The sequence below is a fragment of the Arachis stenosperma genome, chromosome 3, assembly GCF_014773155.1.
Source record: "Arachis stenosperma cultivar V10309 chromosome 3, arast.V10309.gnm1.PFL2, whole genome shotgun sequence".
In the NCBI taxonomy this organism is placed as follows: domain Eukaryota; kingdom Viridiplantae; phylum Streptophyta; class Magnoliopsida; order Fabales; family Fabaceae; genus Arachis; species Arachis stenosperma.
This window is the reverse complement of record NC_080379.1, coordinates 121,008,479-121,025,994: the sequence shown is the minus strand read 5'-3', so window position 1 is coordinate 121,025,994 and position 17,516 is coordinate 121,008,479.

Genomic DNA, 17,516 nt, shown 5'->3' with positions numbered 1-17,516 from the left:
AATTTCATGTAGATTTTAGCATGTTTTAATTAGTTTTAGTAGAATATTATTAGTTTTTAGGCAAAAACCATATTTCTGGGCTTTACTATGAGTTTGTGTGTTTTTCTTTGATTTAAGGTATTTTCTGGCTGAAATTGAGGGAGCTGAGCAAAAATCTGAGTGAGGCTGAAAAAGGACTGCTGATGTTGTTGGATCCTGACCTCCCTGCACTCGGAATATATTTTTTTGAGCTACAAGAGTCCAATTGATGCGCTCTCAATTGGGTTGGAAAGTAGACATCTAGGGCTTTCAAGCAATATATAATAGTCCATACTTTGCGCGAAGATAAACGACATAAACTGGCGTTCAACGCCAGTTTCATGTTGCAGTCTGGCGTCCAGCGCCAGAAACAAGTTACAAGTTGGAGTTCAACGCCAGAAACAGGTTACAACCTGGCGTTGAACGCCCAAAACAGCCCAGGCACGTGAGAAGCTTAAGTCTCAGCCCTAGCACACACCAAGTGGGCCCCAGAAGTGGATTTCTGCACTATCTATCATAGTTTACTCATTTTCTGTAAACCTAGGTTATTAGTTTACTATTTAAACAACTTTTAGAGACTTATTTTGGATCTCATGACATTTTCAGATCTGAATTTTATACACTTTGACGGCATGAGTCTCTAAACTCCATTGTTGGGGGTGAGGAGCTCTGCAGCATCTCAATGAATTAATGCAATTGTTTTTATTTCTCCATTCAAACGTGTGTGTGTTCCTATCTAAGATGTTCATTCGCGTTTAATTGTGAAGGAGGTGATGATCCGTGACACTCATCACCTTCCTCAATCCATGAATGTTTGCCTGACAAACACCACCGTTCTACACCAGATTGAATGAGTATCTCTTAGCTTCCTTAATCAGAATCTTCGTGGTATAAGCTAGAACTGATGGCTGCCACTCTTGAGGATCCGGAAAGTCTAAACCTTGTCTGTGGTATTCCGAGTAGGATTCAATGATTGAATGGCTGTGACGAGCTTCAAACTCGCGATTGTTGGGGCGTGATGACAAATGCAAAAGTATCAATGGATCCTATTCCAACATGATCGAGAACCAACAGCTGATTAGCCGTGCTGTGACAGAGCATCTGGACCGTTTTGACTGAGAGGATGGAAAGTAGCCACTGAGAATGGTGACAACCTACATACAGCTTGCCATGGATGGAACTTTACAAACAATTGAGTTGAATATTACATTGCAGAAATTCAGAGGACAAAGCATCTCCAAAACTCCAACATATTCTCCATTATTAAAGTAACAATTATTTATTTCACGCTCTTTTATTTTTCTAATAATTCCTACTGATAATTTCAATTGATATCCTGACTAAGAATAATAAAATAAACATAGCTTGCTTCAAACCAATAATCTCTGTGGGATCGATCCTTACTCACGTAAGGTACTACTTGGACGACCCAGTGCACTTGCTGGTTAGTTGTGCGGATTGCAAAAGTGTGATTGCAATTTCGTGCACCAAGTTTTTGGCGCCGTTGCCCGGGATTATTCGAGTTTGAACAACTAAAGGTTTATTTTGTTGCTTAGATTAGGAATAATTTATTTTTGTTGTTATAGAGTCATTAAATTCTGAGTCCTTTATTCCCTTTTCAAAAATTTTTTCAAAAATATTATTTTTCTTCATCAATTTTTAATTTTTTTCGTGAGTTTAGTGTCTTGTTCAAGGATTGGTGTCAATTGCATGTTTTATATTTTCCTTTGATTTTTGACTTTGTGTTCTTTGTTCTTCATTGATCTTTAAGTTGTTCTTGTTTATTTTTCTTGTTTGATCTTAAGTTTTTCTTGTTCTGTGTCTTTTCTTGTGCTTTTTCAAAACATTAACTTTCAAAAATTATACTTTTATCCATAAATATAATACATCTTTAAAATCAACATTGAAGTTACTGCCCAATTGGCTAGAGCATTAGTTTATGTTCTTGATAATTGGGTATCTTCTTTAAAATCTTTTTCAAAAATAATTTTTCTTTGATTGAATCTTGTGCCAAACTCTAAGTTTGGTGTTTTCTTGTTAATTTTTCTTTAATTTTCGAAAATTTGTCTTGGTTTTCTAAAAATTTTAAGTTTGGTGTTCTTTCTTATGTTCTTGTTGTTCTTGTGAATCTTCAAGGTGTTCTTGAGTTTTTCTTGTGTCTTGATCTTAAAATTTTTAAGTTTGGTGTTCCTTGGTGTTTTTCCTCCAAAATTTTCGAAAATAAGGAGCATTAGATCTAAAAATTTTAAGTCTTGTGTCTTTTGTGTATTTTTCTCTTTCATCATAAAATTCAAAATTCAAAAAAATATCTTTTCTAACTAATTTTAAACTATAATTTCGAAATTTTTATATATAAATTCAGATTTTAATTTCAAAATTTTTCAATTCTTATCTTTTTAAGAATTTAAAAAAAATTTTTAAATAAAATATCTTTTTCAAAAATATCCTAACTACCTTCTCTCTCTTCAATTTTTCGAAAATCTTTCAAACTTTTTTTATAAATTTTAATTTTTAATTTTCTTTCTTTATTTATTTTATTTTTAATTCGGTTTTTATTTTATTCTATTATTTCGAAAATTATCTTTATAATAAAATAGACAATATCAACATCCATACCATCTCCCTTGCTCCATCATGGAACCAAGTGGAAATGAACAGTCTAGAAGGACTCTGGGGTCATATGCTAACCCCACTACTGCTTCATACGGGAGTAGTATTTGTATACCCTGCATTGGAGTTAGTATCTTTGAGTTGAATCCTCAGCTCATTATCATGGTGCAGCAAAGCTGCCAGTACTCCGGTCTTCCGCATGAAGAACCTACAGAGTTTCTGGCACAATTCTTACAAATTGCTGACACAGTACATGATAAGGAAGTAGATCAGGATGTCTACAGATTACTACTGTTTCCATTCGCTGTAAAAGATCAAGCTAAGAGGTGGTTAAATAACCAACCTAAAAATAGCATAAGGACATGGAAACATTTGTCAGAAAAATTCCTGAATCACTATTTTCCTCCTAAGCAGATGATACAGCTAAGGCTGAGCATCCAAGGCTTCAAACAAGGAGATAATGAATCCCTTTATGATGCTTGGGAGAGATACAGAGAGATGCTGAGAAAATGCCCCTCTGAAATGTTTTTAGAGTGGGTGCAATTAGACATCTTCTACTATGGGCTTACAGAAAAAGCTCAGATTTCTCTAGATCACTCAGCTGGTGGATCTATACATATGAGAAAAACAATTGAAGAAGCCCAATAACTCATTGATACAATTGCCAGAAATCAGCATCTGTACCTAAGCAGTGAATCTTCCATGAAAGAAGAAGCTAAAACAGTAACTGCTGAACTCAGTCCTGTAGATCAGGCTAATGAATTCAATCAGCAATTAGACTTTCTAACTCAGCAGCTAGCCGAATTCAAGGAAATACTACAGGAAACAAGAATGGCTAACAGGAATATGGAAGTACAGTTAAAGCAAATAGAAAAGCAACTATCAAAACAAATAACAGAAGAATGCCAAGCAGTTCAACTAAGAAGTGGAAAAACATTAAATACCTCACTTCAAAGCAGCAGAAGCCAAGAAATGAACAAATGGCTACTCAACATCCCTCTGAGGACAATCAGAGCTCAGAGAGGAATAATGCTGGCGCTGAACGCCCAGACCATGTTCATTCCTGGCGTTCAATGCCAGAAACAAGCATGAATCCGGCGTTGAACGCCCAAAGGGAGCACAGTTCTGGCGTTCAGACGCCAGTAACAGATAAGGAGTTGGCGTCTAACGCCACTCCAGCTTCCACCCCTGGCATTCAAACGCCAGTGGGGGATCAATCACATACAAGTGCTGATAACAACCCTTCTAAAAAGGCTTCCCAACCCACTTCTGTAGGTAATAAACCTGCAGCAACTAAGGTTGAGGAATATAAAGCCAAAATACCTTATCCTCAAAAACTCCGCCAAGCGGAACAGGATAAGCAATTTGCCCGCTTTGCAGACTATCTCAGGACTCTTGAAATAAAGATTCCGTTTGCAGAAGCACTTGAGCAAATACCCTCTTATGCTAAGTTCATGAAAGAGATCTTAAGTCATAAGAAGGATTGGAGGGAGACTGAAAAAGTTTACCTCACTGAAGAATGCAATGCAGTCATTTTGAAAAGCTTACCTGAGAAGCTTAAAGATCCCGGGAGCTTCATGATACCATGCACATTAGAGGGTAATTGCACCAAGCAAGCTCTATGTGACCTTGGGGCAAGTATCAACCTAATACCTGCATCTATTATCACAAAGCTTGGTTTGACTGAAGAAGTCAAACCAACCCGGATATGTCTTCAACTTGCTGATGGCTCCAATAAATACCCATCAGGTGTGATTGAAGACATGATTGTCAAGGTTAGGCCATTTGCCTTTCCTACTGACTTTGTGGTGCTGGAAATGGAGGAGCACAAGAGTGCAACTCTCATTCTAGGAAGACCTTTCCTAGCAACTGGCCGAACCCTCATTGACGTCCAAAAAGGGGAAGTAACCCTAAGAGTCAATGAGGAGGATTTCAAATTGAATGTTGTCAAAGCCATGCAACATCCATACACCCCAAATGACTGCATGAGTGTTGATCTTATTGACTCTCTGGTAAGAGAGGTCAATATGACTGAGAGTCTCGAATCAGAGCTAGAGGACATCTTTAAAGATGTTCAGCCTGATTTGGAAGAATCAGAGAGAATAATAGAACCTCTGAAAATCCCTCAGGAAGAGGAGAAACCTCCCAAACCCGAGCTCAAACCATTACCACCATCCCCGAAATATGCATTTCTGGGAGAAGGAGATACCTTTCCTGTAATCATAAGCTCTACCTTAGAGCCACAGGAAGAGGAAGCACTAATTCAAGTGCTAAAGACACACAAGACAGCTCTTGGGTGGTCCATCAGTGACCTTAAGGGCATTAGTCCAGCCAGATGTATGCACAAGATCCTCTTGGAGGGTGATGCCAAGCCAGTAGTCCAACCACAAAGGCGGCTGAATCCAGCCATGAAGGAAGTGGTGCAGAAGGAGGTCACTAAATTACTAGAGGTTGGGATTATTTATCCTATTTCTGACAGCCCCTGGGTAAGCCCTTTCCAAGTAGTCCCTAAGAAGGGAGGCATGACAGTGGTTCATAATGAAAAAAATGAACTGGTTCCTACAAGAACAGTTACAAGGTGGCGTATGTGTATTGATTATAGAAGGCTCAATACAGCCACCAGAAAGGATCATTTTCCTTTATCATTCATAGACCAGATGCTAGAAAGACTAGCAGGTCATGAATACTACTGCTTCCTGGATGGATATTCAGGTTATAATCAAATTGCAGTAGATCCCCAAGATCAAGAGAAAACGGCATTCACATGTCCCTCTAGAGTATTTGCATACAGAAGGATGCCATTTGGCCTGTGCAATGCACCTGCAACCTTTCAGAGATGCATGCTCTCAATTTTCTCTGATATGGTGGAAAAATTTCTGGAAATTTTCATGGATGACTTTTCAGTATTTGGAGACTCATTCAGCTCCTGTCTTGACCATCTAGCACTTGTTCTAAAGAGATGCCAAGAGACTAACCTGGTTTTAAACTGGGAGAAGTGTCACTTTATGGTGACTGAAGGAATTGTCCTTGGGCACAAAATTTCAAACAAGGGAATAGAGGTGGATCAAGCTAAGGTAGAGGTAATTGAAAAATTACCACCACCTGCCAATGTTAAGGCAATCAGAAGCTTTCTGGGGCATGCAGGATTCTATAGGAGGTTTATAAAGGATTTTTCAAAAATTGCCAAACCTCTGAGCAACCTGCTAGCTGCTGACACGCCATTTATCTTTGATAAAGAGTGTCTCCAGGCATTTGAAACTCTGAAAGCTAAATTGGTCACAGCACCAATAATCTCTGCACCAAACTGGACATTGCCATTTGAACTAATGTGTGATGCCAGTGACCATGCCATTGGTGCAGTGTTGGGACAAAGGCATGACAAGCTCCTGCACGTCATTTACTATGCCAGTCGTGTTCTAAATGACGCACAGAAGAACTACACAACCACAGAAAAAGAGCTACTTGCAGTGGTTTACGCCATTGACAAGTTTAGATCCTATTTAGTAGGATCAAAAGTGATTGTGTACACTGACCATGCTGCTCTTAAATATCTACTCACAAAGCAGGATTCAAAACCCATACTCATTAGATGGGTGTTACTTCTACAAGAGTTTGATATAGAAATAAGAGACAGAAAAGGGACAGAGAATCAGGTAGCAGATCACCTGTCCCGAATAGAACCAGTAGAAAGGGCGTCCCTCCCTCTTACTGAGATCTCCGAAAACTTTCTGGATGAGCAACTCTTTGCCATCCAGGAAGTGCCATGGTTTGCAGACATTGCAAACTACAAGGCAGTGAGATTCATACCCAAAGAATACAGTAGGCAGTAATCAAAGAAGCTGATCACGGATGCAAAGTATTATCTTTGGGATGAGCCGTATCTCTTTAAGAGATGTGCAGACGGAGTAATCCGTAGATGTGTGCCTAAAGAAGAAGCACAGAAGATCCTATGGTATTGCCATGGATCCCAGTATGGAGGACATTTTGGAAGTGAGCGAACAGCCACAAGAGTCCTCCAATGCGGCTTCTACTGGCCTACCCTCTATAAAGATTCCCGAGTGTTTGTACTTAATTGTGACAGTTGCTAAAGATCTGGTAATCTGCCTCACAGTTATGCGATGCCTCAACAAGGGATCTTAGAGATTGAGTTGTTTGATGTATGGGGTATTGACTTCATGGGACCTTTCCCACCATCATACTCAAACACTTATATTCTGGTGGCAGTGGATTATGTATCCAAATGGGTGGAAGCTATTGCGACACCCACTAATGACACTAAGACTGTGTTAAAATTTCTCTAGAAACACATCTTCAGCAGATTTGGTACCCCTAGAGTACTAATCAGTGATGGGGGCACTCATTTCTGCAATAAACAGCTCTATTCTGCTTTGGTTTGTTATGGAGTTAGCCACAGGGTGGCCACTCCATATCACCCACAGACTAATGGGCAAGCTGAAGTCTCAAATAGAGAACTCAAAAGAATCCTGGAATGGACTGTAATTAACCGTAGAACGGATTGGGCAAGAAGCTTGGATGATGCTCTGTGGGCATACAGAACAGCATTCAAGACCCCTATAGGGACCTCTCCATACCAGCTTGTGTATGGAAAGGCATGTCACTTGCTAGTGGAACTGGAACATAAGGCCTACTAGGCAACCAGATTCCTGAACCTTGATGCCAAGTTAGCTGGAGAAAAATGATTGCTTCAGTTAAATGAGCTAGAGGAATTTAGACTCAATGCTTTCGAGAATGCAAAAATATACAAAGAGAAAGCAAAAAGATGGCATGATAAGAAATTGTCATCCAGAATCTTTGAGCCAGAGCAGAAAGTTCTGCTGTTCAATTCTAGGCTCAAATTATTCCCCAGGAAATTGAAGTCCCGGTGGAGAGGTCCATATGTGATTACAAGTGTATCACCATATGGATACATAGAGCTTCAGGATAATTACTCTAACGAAAAGTTCATTGTTAATGGACAGAGAGTTAAACATTATCTTGAAGGCAATTTTGAGCAAGAATGCTCAAAACTGAGACTTGATTAGAGCTCAGTAATAGTCTAGCTAAGGACAATAAAGAAGCGCTTGCTGGGAGGCAACCCAGCCATTCATAAAATTTAATTTTATTTGTTTTTGCTAATTAATTTTTACAGGTATATGTCAAAGTATCTTCAAAGGGTAAAATAGCAATTGATTGGATTCACAGAGTTACAAGGGAATTTGGAAGCTCACTGGCGTGAAAAAACCAGTAAGAAACATTTTGGGCGTTGAACGCCCAAAAGAATTACCCACTGGGCGTTCAACGCCAGTAAGGGTAGCCATCTGGGCGTTAAACGCCAGAAAGGAGCATCTTCTGGGTGTTGAATGCCAGAAAGAAGCACCTTCTGGGCGTTTAACGCCAGATTGACAGCGTCCTGGGCGTTCAGAAAAACGCCCAGTGACAAAGGACTTCCTGGCGTTCAACGCCAGAAAGAAGCAATAGCTGGGCGTTGAACACCCAGGAGAAGCAACAATTGGGCGTTAAACACCCAAAACATGCAGGAATTGGGCGTTTAACGCCAGGATGGTGGGGAGGAGGTAAAATTCGTTTTTCTTTACAAATTTTCTAATTATTTTTATGTTTCAAATCATGATTTCTTGCATAAACATGTTTCAAAATGTCATCCTTCAAATCAAAATAGTTTTCTAAGAACCCTAATTTCTAAAATCCTTTTTTTCAAAAATAATATAGCTTCATACATAAACATAAACCTTTTTCCAATCCAATCCAACTCTTTTTCCAATTTTTTTCAAACTTAATTATCTTTTAAAATCTTTTTCAAATTAAAAATTCAGATTTATTTTTAAATATCATTCATATCTTTTTAAATTATATCCTTTTCTTATCATATTTATCTTTTATCTTATATCTTTTCCTTATTTTCGAAAACCCACCCCCCTCCCTTTATATCCACTTTCGGCACCCCTCTCATCATCCACCATTCCACACTTGCTCTCCTCCTATCCTTCTCCTCTCTTTTCTTTTGCTTGAGGACAAGCAAACCTCTGAGTTTGGTGTGCTTATCCGTGATCACAAAAACATACCCACTTTGATCATGGCCCCTAAAGGAAAACAACCCAACCCAAGAGGCAAGAAAGAGAATATTCCAAAGCCACTTTGGAATCAAGGGAAGTTCTTAACTAAAGAACATTCAGACCATTACTATAAAATGATGAGTCTAAGATCAGTGATCCCGGAAGTCAAGTTCGATCTGAAAGAAGATGAATATCCGGAGATCCAAGAACAAATTCGAAACAGGAACTGGGAAATCCTAGCTAATCCTGAAACGAAAGTGGGAAGGAACATGGTTCAAGAGTTCTATGCTAATTTTTGGCAGACAGACAGGCAAAGAATAATTGGAGCTGCCCTCTATGATCATCAGACCTTAGTCAGAGGAAAGATTGTTCACACCCATCCTGACAAAATCAGGGAGATCTTTAAGCTTCCTCAACTGAAAGATGACCCAGACTCCTTTAATAGGAGAATGATGAGGGTAAACAAAGGCCTGGACAAGATTCTAAAGGATATATGCATCCCTGAAGCCAGGTGGACCACCAGCACCACTAGCATCCCAAATCAACTCAAAAGAGAAGATCTCAAACCAGCTGCCAGAGGATTTACTGTTAAAAGAGCAGTGATGATTTACTGCATCATGTTGGGAAAAGAAGTAGAAGTCCATCAACTGATCTCGTGTGAACTATACAAAATAGCAAACAAGAACTCCAAGGATGCCAGATTGGCCTATCCAAGCTTAATTTCTATGCTCTGCAGAGATGCCGGAGTGAAGATGGGAATAACTGAGTATATCTCAGTTGAGCAGCCAATCACTAAAATATCAATGGAAAGACAACAGCTGCAGGATGATCCAATCAAGAGGAGGGCACAAGAATTCCTCCCAGAACTTCCTCAATTCGAATATTGGGAACATCTTGAGGCATCTATTTCCAAATTGCAAGAAGCTATGAACCAAATAAAGGAAGAACAGAACAATCAAAGTAGCATGCTTTGCAAACTGCTTAGGGAACAAGAAGAGCAAGGGCGTGATTTAAGGGAGCTGAAGCGCCAGAAATTAATCCTTGAAGGACCAAGCACCCCAGAGATCAGAGGAACATTCACTTCCCAAAACATAGGTTGTTGAGTTCTAATTTTAGCTTTAACTCTGTGATAGTGTTATTATAGAAATTTACCTTAGAAGTTATACAGTAGTAGTAGTAGTAATTAGCATATCTATTCTGGTTTTATTTCCAATTAAGTTATAATTTATTTTTCTCATCATCATCAAACATGAATAAAATAGTAGATTTTTAGAATAAAGAAGTAATTTATATTTTTCGAGTTCTTAATAATAAAAATTATAATTAATTATATGTGGTGGTAATACTTTTTGTTCTCTGAATGAATGCTTGAACAGTGCATATTTTATCCTGAATTTGATGAATGTTGGCTCCTGAAAGAATGAGGAACACGAAAAATATTATTGATGATCTGAAAAATCATGAATTTGATTCTTGAAGCAAGAAAAAGCAGTGAAAAAAAAATTTTACAAGGAATCATTGGATCAAGAAAAGGAACAAAAGCCAATAGCCCTTAAAACCAAAAGGCAAGGGTGAAAAGGATCCAAGGCTTTGAGCATCAGTGGATAGGAGGGCCCAAGGAAGTAGTTCCAGGCCTAAGCGGCTAAATCAAGCTGTCCCTAACCATGTGCTTGTGGCATGCAGGTCCAAGTGAAAAGCTTGAGACTGAGTGGTTAAAGTCGTGATCCAAAGCTAAAGAGTGTTCTTAAGAGCTCTGGACACCTCTAACTGGGGGCTCTAGCAAAGCTGAGTCACAATCTGAAAAGGTTCACCCAGTCATGTGTCTGTGGCATTTATGTATTCGGTGGTAATACTGGAAAACAAAGTGCTTAGGGCCACGGCCAAGACTCATAAAGTGACTGTGTTCAAGAATCAACATACTACACTAGGAGAATCAATAATACTATCAGAATTCTAAGTTCCTATGGATGCCAATCATTCTAAATTTCAAAGGATAAAGGGAGATGCTAAAACTGTTCAGAAATAAAAAGCTACAAGCCCCGCTCATCTAATAAGAATCTGAGCTCCATTTAAAACTCTGAGATATTATTACTTCTTAATTTCTTTTCATCCTATTTTATTTGTCTAGTTGCTTGAGGACAAGCAACAGTTTAAGTTTGGTGTTGTGATGAGCGGATATTTTATACGCTTTTTGGGGGTAATTTCATGTAGATTTTAGCATGTTTTAATTAGTTTTTAGTAGAATATTATTAGTTTTTAGGCAAAAATCATATTTCTGGACTTTACTATGAGTTTGTGTATTTTTCTGTGATTTAAGGTATTTTCTGGCTGAAATTGAGGGAGCTGAGCAAAAATCTGAGTGAGGCTGAAAAAGGACTGCTGATGCTATTGGATCCTGACCTCCCTGCACTCGTAATAGATTTTTTTGCGCTACAGGAGTCCAATTGTCGCGCTCTCAATTGGGTTGGAAAGTAGACATCCAGGGCTTTCCAGCAATATATAATAGTCCATGCTTTGCGCGAAGATAAATGACGTAAACTGGCGTTCAACGCCAGTTTCATGTTGTAGTCTGGCGTCCAGCGCCAGAAACAAGTTACAAGTTGGAGTTCAACGCCAGAAACAGGTTACAACCTGGCGTTGAACGCCCAAAACAGCCCAGACACGTGAGAAGCTTAAGTCTCAGCCCCAGCACACACCAAGTGGGCCCCAGAAGTGGATTTCTGCACTATCTATCATAGTTTACTCATTTTCTGTAAACCTAGGTTATTAGTTTACTATTTAAACAACTTTTAGAGACTTATTTTGGATCTCATGACATTTTTAGATCTGAATTTTATACACTTTGACGGCGTGAGTCTCTAAACTCCATTGTTGGGGGTGAGGAGCTCTGCAGCGTCTCAATGAATTAATGCAATTGTTTTTATTTCTCCATTCAAACGTGTGTGTGTTCCTATCTAAGATGTTTATTCGCGTTTAATTGTGAAGGAGGTGATGATCCGTGACACTCATCACCTTCCTCAATCCATGAACGTGTGCCTGACAAACACCTCCGTTCTACACCAGATTGAATGAGTATCTCTTAGCTTCCTTAATCAGAATCTTCGTGGTATAAGCTAGAACTGATGGCGGCCACTCTTGAGGATCCGGAAAGTCTAAACCTTGTCTGTGGTATTCCGAGTAGGATTCAAGGATTGAATGGCTGTGACGAGCTTCAAACTTGCGATTGCTGGGTGTGATGACAAACGCAAAAGGATCAATGGATCCTATTCCAACATGATCGAGAACCAACAGCTGATTAGCCATGCTGTGATAGAGCATTTGGACCGTTTTCACTGAGAGGATGGGAAGTAGCCACTGACAATGGTGACACCCTACATACAGCTTGCCATGGATGGAACTTTACAAACAATTGAGTTGAATATTACATTGCAGAAATTCAGAGGACAAAGCATCTCCAAAACTCCAACATATTCTCCCTTATTAAAGTAACAATTATTTATTTCACGCCTTTTATTTTTCTAATAATTCCTACTGATAATTTCAATTGATATCCTGACTAAGAATAATAAAATAAACATAGCTTGCTTCAAACTAATAATCTCCGTGGGATCGACCCTTACTCACGTAAGGTACTACTTGGACGACCCAGTGCACTTGCTGGTTAGTTGTGCGGATTGCAAAAGTGTGATTGCAATTTCGTGCACCAGCGGGATAATAGAGGCTTTGGTAGAAGTAACTGGAGGAGGGATGACATCATCATCCTCATCGGGGTCATCAGGAACAATCTTACCATCTTTTACAATGTTGTCCAAACTAAAAAGGGTAAGGTCAAGCTCGAGCGCAAGAACTCGGACCTGATCCTTTAGATTCTCATAAGCAGCATTTACACTACCTAAAAGATGACCCTGAAGCTCGGCATAGTCATCTCGGGCAGAATCCAAACTCTTCCGGAACTCTACTATCTATCTATATGTCCGGACATAGCTATCCTTATGCTTCTGGGCCATCTCCTCAGACAGATATGCCAAGGCCTTAGCCGCTGGTGGACGAAATTATGATCCATGTTCTAACTATTTTGTATGAAATCATTATTATGGCATCAGTTGTTTTCACAACTCCGTTCAACTAACCAGCAAGTGTACTGGGTCGTCCAAGTAATAAACCTTACGTGAGTAAGGGTCGATCCCACAGAGATTGTTGGTATGAAGCAAGCTATGGTCACCTTGTAAACCTCAGTTAGGCAGATTAAACCAATTGATTATGGATTTTCTAAAATAAATAATAAACAGAAAATAAAAAGGGATAGAATACTTATGCAGGTTCATTGGTGGGAATTTCAGATAAGCATATGGAGATACTATATGGCTCAAGGACGCCTGCTCTCCTACTGCTTCAACTCAATCCTTCTTGCTCCTTTCCATAGCAAGCTTTGTATAGGGGTTCACCGTTCGACGATGGCTACTTTCAATCCTCTCGGGAAAATGGTCCTCTGCGGCTGTCACTCGCATGGCTAATCGTCTGGAGGCATCACCTGGCCGAAGGCTACATCCCATCCTCGCAGTGAAAACTACGCTCACGCGCTCTGTCACAGCACGGCTAATCACTGGTTGGTTCCCATGCCTACTGGAATAGAATCCCTTGATTCTTTTGCGTCTGTCACTAACGCCCAGCACTTGCGAGTCTGAAGCACGTCACAGTCATTCATTACCGGAATCCTACTCGGAATACCACAGACAAGGTTAGACTTTCCAGATTCCCAGGATCCTACTCGGAATACCACAGACAAGGTAAGACTTTCTGGATCCTCATAAATGCCGCCATCTATCTAGCTTATACCACGAAGATTCTGTTGGGGAATCTAAGAGATACACATTCAAGCTCTGTTGCATGTAGAACGGAAGTGGTTGTCAATCACGTGCATTCATAAGTGAGAATGATAATGAGGGTCATATAATCATCACATTCATCATGTTCTTGGGTGCGAATGAATATCTTGGAATAAGAATAAGAGAGAATTGAATAAAAGAAAATAGAACTGCATTAATACTTGAGGTACAGCAGAGCTCCACACCCTTAATCTATGGTGTGCAGAAACTCCACCGTTGAAAATACATAAGTACAAGGTTCAGGCATGGCCAAATGGCCAGCCCCCATGTGGTCACAAGACCGAATGATCAAAGACATCTAATACAATAGTTAAATGTTCTATTTATAATAAACTAGCTCCTAGGGTTTACATGAGTAAGTAATTGATGCATAAATCCACTTCCGGGGCCCACTTGGTGTATGCTTGGGCTGAGCTTGATCAATCCACGAGCTGAGGCTTCTCTTGGAGTTGAACTCTGAGTTATGACGTGTTTTGGGCGTTCAACTCCGGATCATGACGTTTTTCTGGCCTTTAACTCCAGACAGCAGCATGAACTTGGCGTTCAACGCCAAGTTATGTCATCAATTTCCGAATAAAGTATGGACTATTATATATTGCTGGAAAGCCCTGGATGTCTAATTTCCAACGCCGTTGAGAGCGCGCCATTTGGAGTTCTGTAGCTCCAGAAAATCTATTTCGAGTGCAGGGAGGTTAGAATCCAACAGCATCAGCAGTCCTTTTGTCAGCCTTTTTCAGAATTTTGCTCAAGTCCCTCAATTTCAGTCAGAATTTACCTGAAATCACAGAAAAACACACAAACTCATAGTAAAATCCAGAAATGTGAATTTAACATAAAAACTAATGAAAACATCCCTAAAAGTAGCTTGAACTTACTAAAAACTACCTAAAAACAATGCCAAAAAGCGTATAAATTATCCGCTCATCACAACACCAAACTTAAATTGTTGCTTGTCCCCAAGCAACTGAAAATCAAACAGGATAAAAAGAAGAGAATATACTATAAATTCAGAAGTATCAATGAATATTAATTATAATTAAATGAGCGGGACTTGTAGCTTTTTGCCTCTGAATAGTTTTGGCATCTCACTTTTTCCTTTGAAGTTCAGAATGATTGGCTTTTCTAGGAACCTAGAATTTCAGATAGTGTTATTGACTTTCCTAGTTAAGCATGTTGATTCTTGAACACAGCTACTAATGAGTCTTGGCCGTGGCCCTAAGCACTTTGTTTTCCAGTATTACCACCGGATACACAAATGCCACAGACACATAACTGGGTGAACCTTTTCAGATTGTGACTTAGCTTTGCTAAAGTCCCCAGTTAGTGGTGTCCAGAGCTCTTAAGCACACTCTTTTGCTTTGGATCACGACTTTAACCACTCAGTCTCAAGCTTTGCACTTGGACCTTCATGACACAAGCACATGGTTAGGGACAGCTTGATTTAGCCGCTTAGGCCTGGATTTTATTTCCTTGGGCCCTCCTATCCATTGATGCTCAAAGCCTTGGATCCTTTTTACCCTTGCCTTTTGGTTTTAAGGGCTATTGGCTTTTTCTATTGCTCCTTCTTTTTCTATATATTTTTTTTTCGCCATTTTTTTTTCGCCATTTACTGCTTTTTCTTGCTTCAAGAATCAATTTCATGATTTTTCAGATCATCAATAACATTTCTCTTTGTTCATCATTCTTTCAAGAGCCAACAGTTTTAACATTCATAAACAACAAGATCAAAAGACATATGCACTGTTCAAGCATTCATTTAGAAAACAAAAAGTATTGTCACCACATCAATATAATTAAACTAAATTCAAGAGCTATTTTCGAAATTTATGTACTTCTTGTTCTTTTGAATTAAAACATTTTTCTTTTAAGAGAAGTGAAGGATTAATGGAATTTATTCATAGCTTTAAGGCATGGTTACATACTAATGATCATGAAATAAAGACACAAAACATAGATAAACATAATACTAAAAACCGAAAACAGAAAGAAATAAAGAACAAGGAATGAATCCACCTCTAGTGGCGTCTTCTTCTTGAAGGACCAATGATGTTCTTTAGCTCTTCTATGTCCCTTCCTTGCCTTTGTTGCTCCTCCCTCATTGCTCTTTGATCTTCTCTTATTTCTTGGAGAATGATGGAGTGCTCATGATGTTCCACCCTTAATTGTTCCACATTGTGGCTTAAATCTTCTAAAGAGGTGTTGAGTTGCTCCCAATAGTTGTTTGGAGGAAAGTGCATCCCTTGAGGCATCTCAGGGATTTCTTGATGATGAGCTTCCTCATGCACCTCTTGAGGACCGTGAGGGGCTTCTCTTGCTTGCTCCATCCTTTTCGTGGTGATGGGCTTGTCTTCTTCAATGGAGACATCTCCTTCTTTGATAACTCCAGCTGAGTAACATAGATGGCAAATAAGGTGAGGAAAAGCTAGCCGTGCCATAGGTGAGGGCTTTTCGGCTATTTTGTAGATTTCATTGGAGATGACCTCATGAACTTCTACTTCCTCTCCAATCATGATGCTATGAATCATGATGGCCCGATCCACAGTAACTTCAGATCGGTTGCTAGTAGGAATGATGGAGCGTTGAATGAATTCCAATCATCCTCTAGCTATAGGCTTGAGGTCCAGTCTTCTTAGTTGGACTGGCTTGCCTTTGGAGTCTCTTTTCCACTGAGCTCCTTCCACACAAATGTCCATAAGGACTTGGTCGAACCTTTGATCAAAGTTGACCCTTCTAGTGTAGGGGCGTTCATCACCTTGCATCATAGGCAAGTGGAATGCCAACCTTACATTTTTCGGACTGAAATCCAAGTATTTCCCCTAACCATTGTGAGATAATTCTTTGGACTTGGGTTCATACCTTGGTCATGGTTCCTAGTGATCCATGCATTGGCATAGAACTCTTGAACCATTAAGATTCCAACTTGTTGCATGGGGTTGGTTAAGACTTCCCAACCTCTTCTTTGAACTTCATGTCGGATCTCTGGATACTCATTCTTCTTGAGCTTGAAAGGGACCTCAGGGATCACCTTCTTCCTTGCCACAACATCATAGAAGTGGTCTTGATGGCTCTTGGAGATGAATCTTTCCATCTCCCATGACTCGGAGGTGGAAGCTTTTGTCTTCCCTTTTCCTTTTCTAGAGGATACTCCGGCCTTAGGTGCCATTGGTAATGGAAAAACAACAAAAAAGCTTATGCTTTTACCACACTAAACTTAAAATATTGCTCGCCCTCGAGCAATAAAAGAAAGAAGAGAAGAAGAAGAAGAAGAAAATGTGGTAGAGAGGGAGAGAGGTAGTTTCGGCTTTAGGTGAAGAAGGAGGGGTTATGTTGTGTGAAAATGAAGTAGAATGGAAGGGTATTTATAGGGAAAGGGGGGAAGGTAGGTTCGGCCATTTGGGTGGGAATGGGGGGGAAATTGGTTTGAATTTATGAAGGTAGGTGGGGTTTATGGGGAAGAGTGGGTGGATGTGAGTGGTGAATGGGGTGATTGGGAAGAGGAGTTGAGGTGATTGGTGAAAGGTGTTGGGAAGTGTGACATGGGGAAGAGTGGATTTGGATTAGGAGAGTGTGATTAGGATTAAAAGGTAAGGTGGGAATATGTTAGGTGGGGATCCTGTGGGGTCCACAGATCCTGAGGTGATCCTGTGGGGTCCACAGATCCTGAGGTGTCAAGGAATTCCTTCCCTGCACCAAAATAGGCATGTAAAATGCCTTCGTGCAGCATTCTGGCATTTAAACGCCCATTGGTGCACATTCTGGGCGTTCAACGCCCATGTAAAGCATGTTTCTGGCATTGAACGCCAGTTTCATGCTTGTTACTGGCGTTCAGCGCCAGTTTTTCCTCTCTGGGCACATTCCTGGCGTTCAGCGCCAGGATGTTGCTTGTTTCTGGCGTTCAGCGCCAGAATGGTGCTCTGTTCTAGCGTTGAAC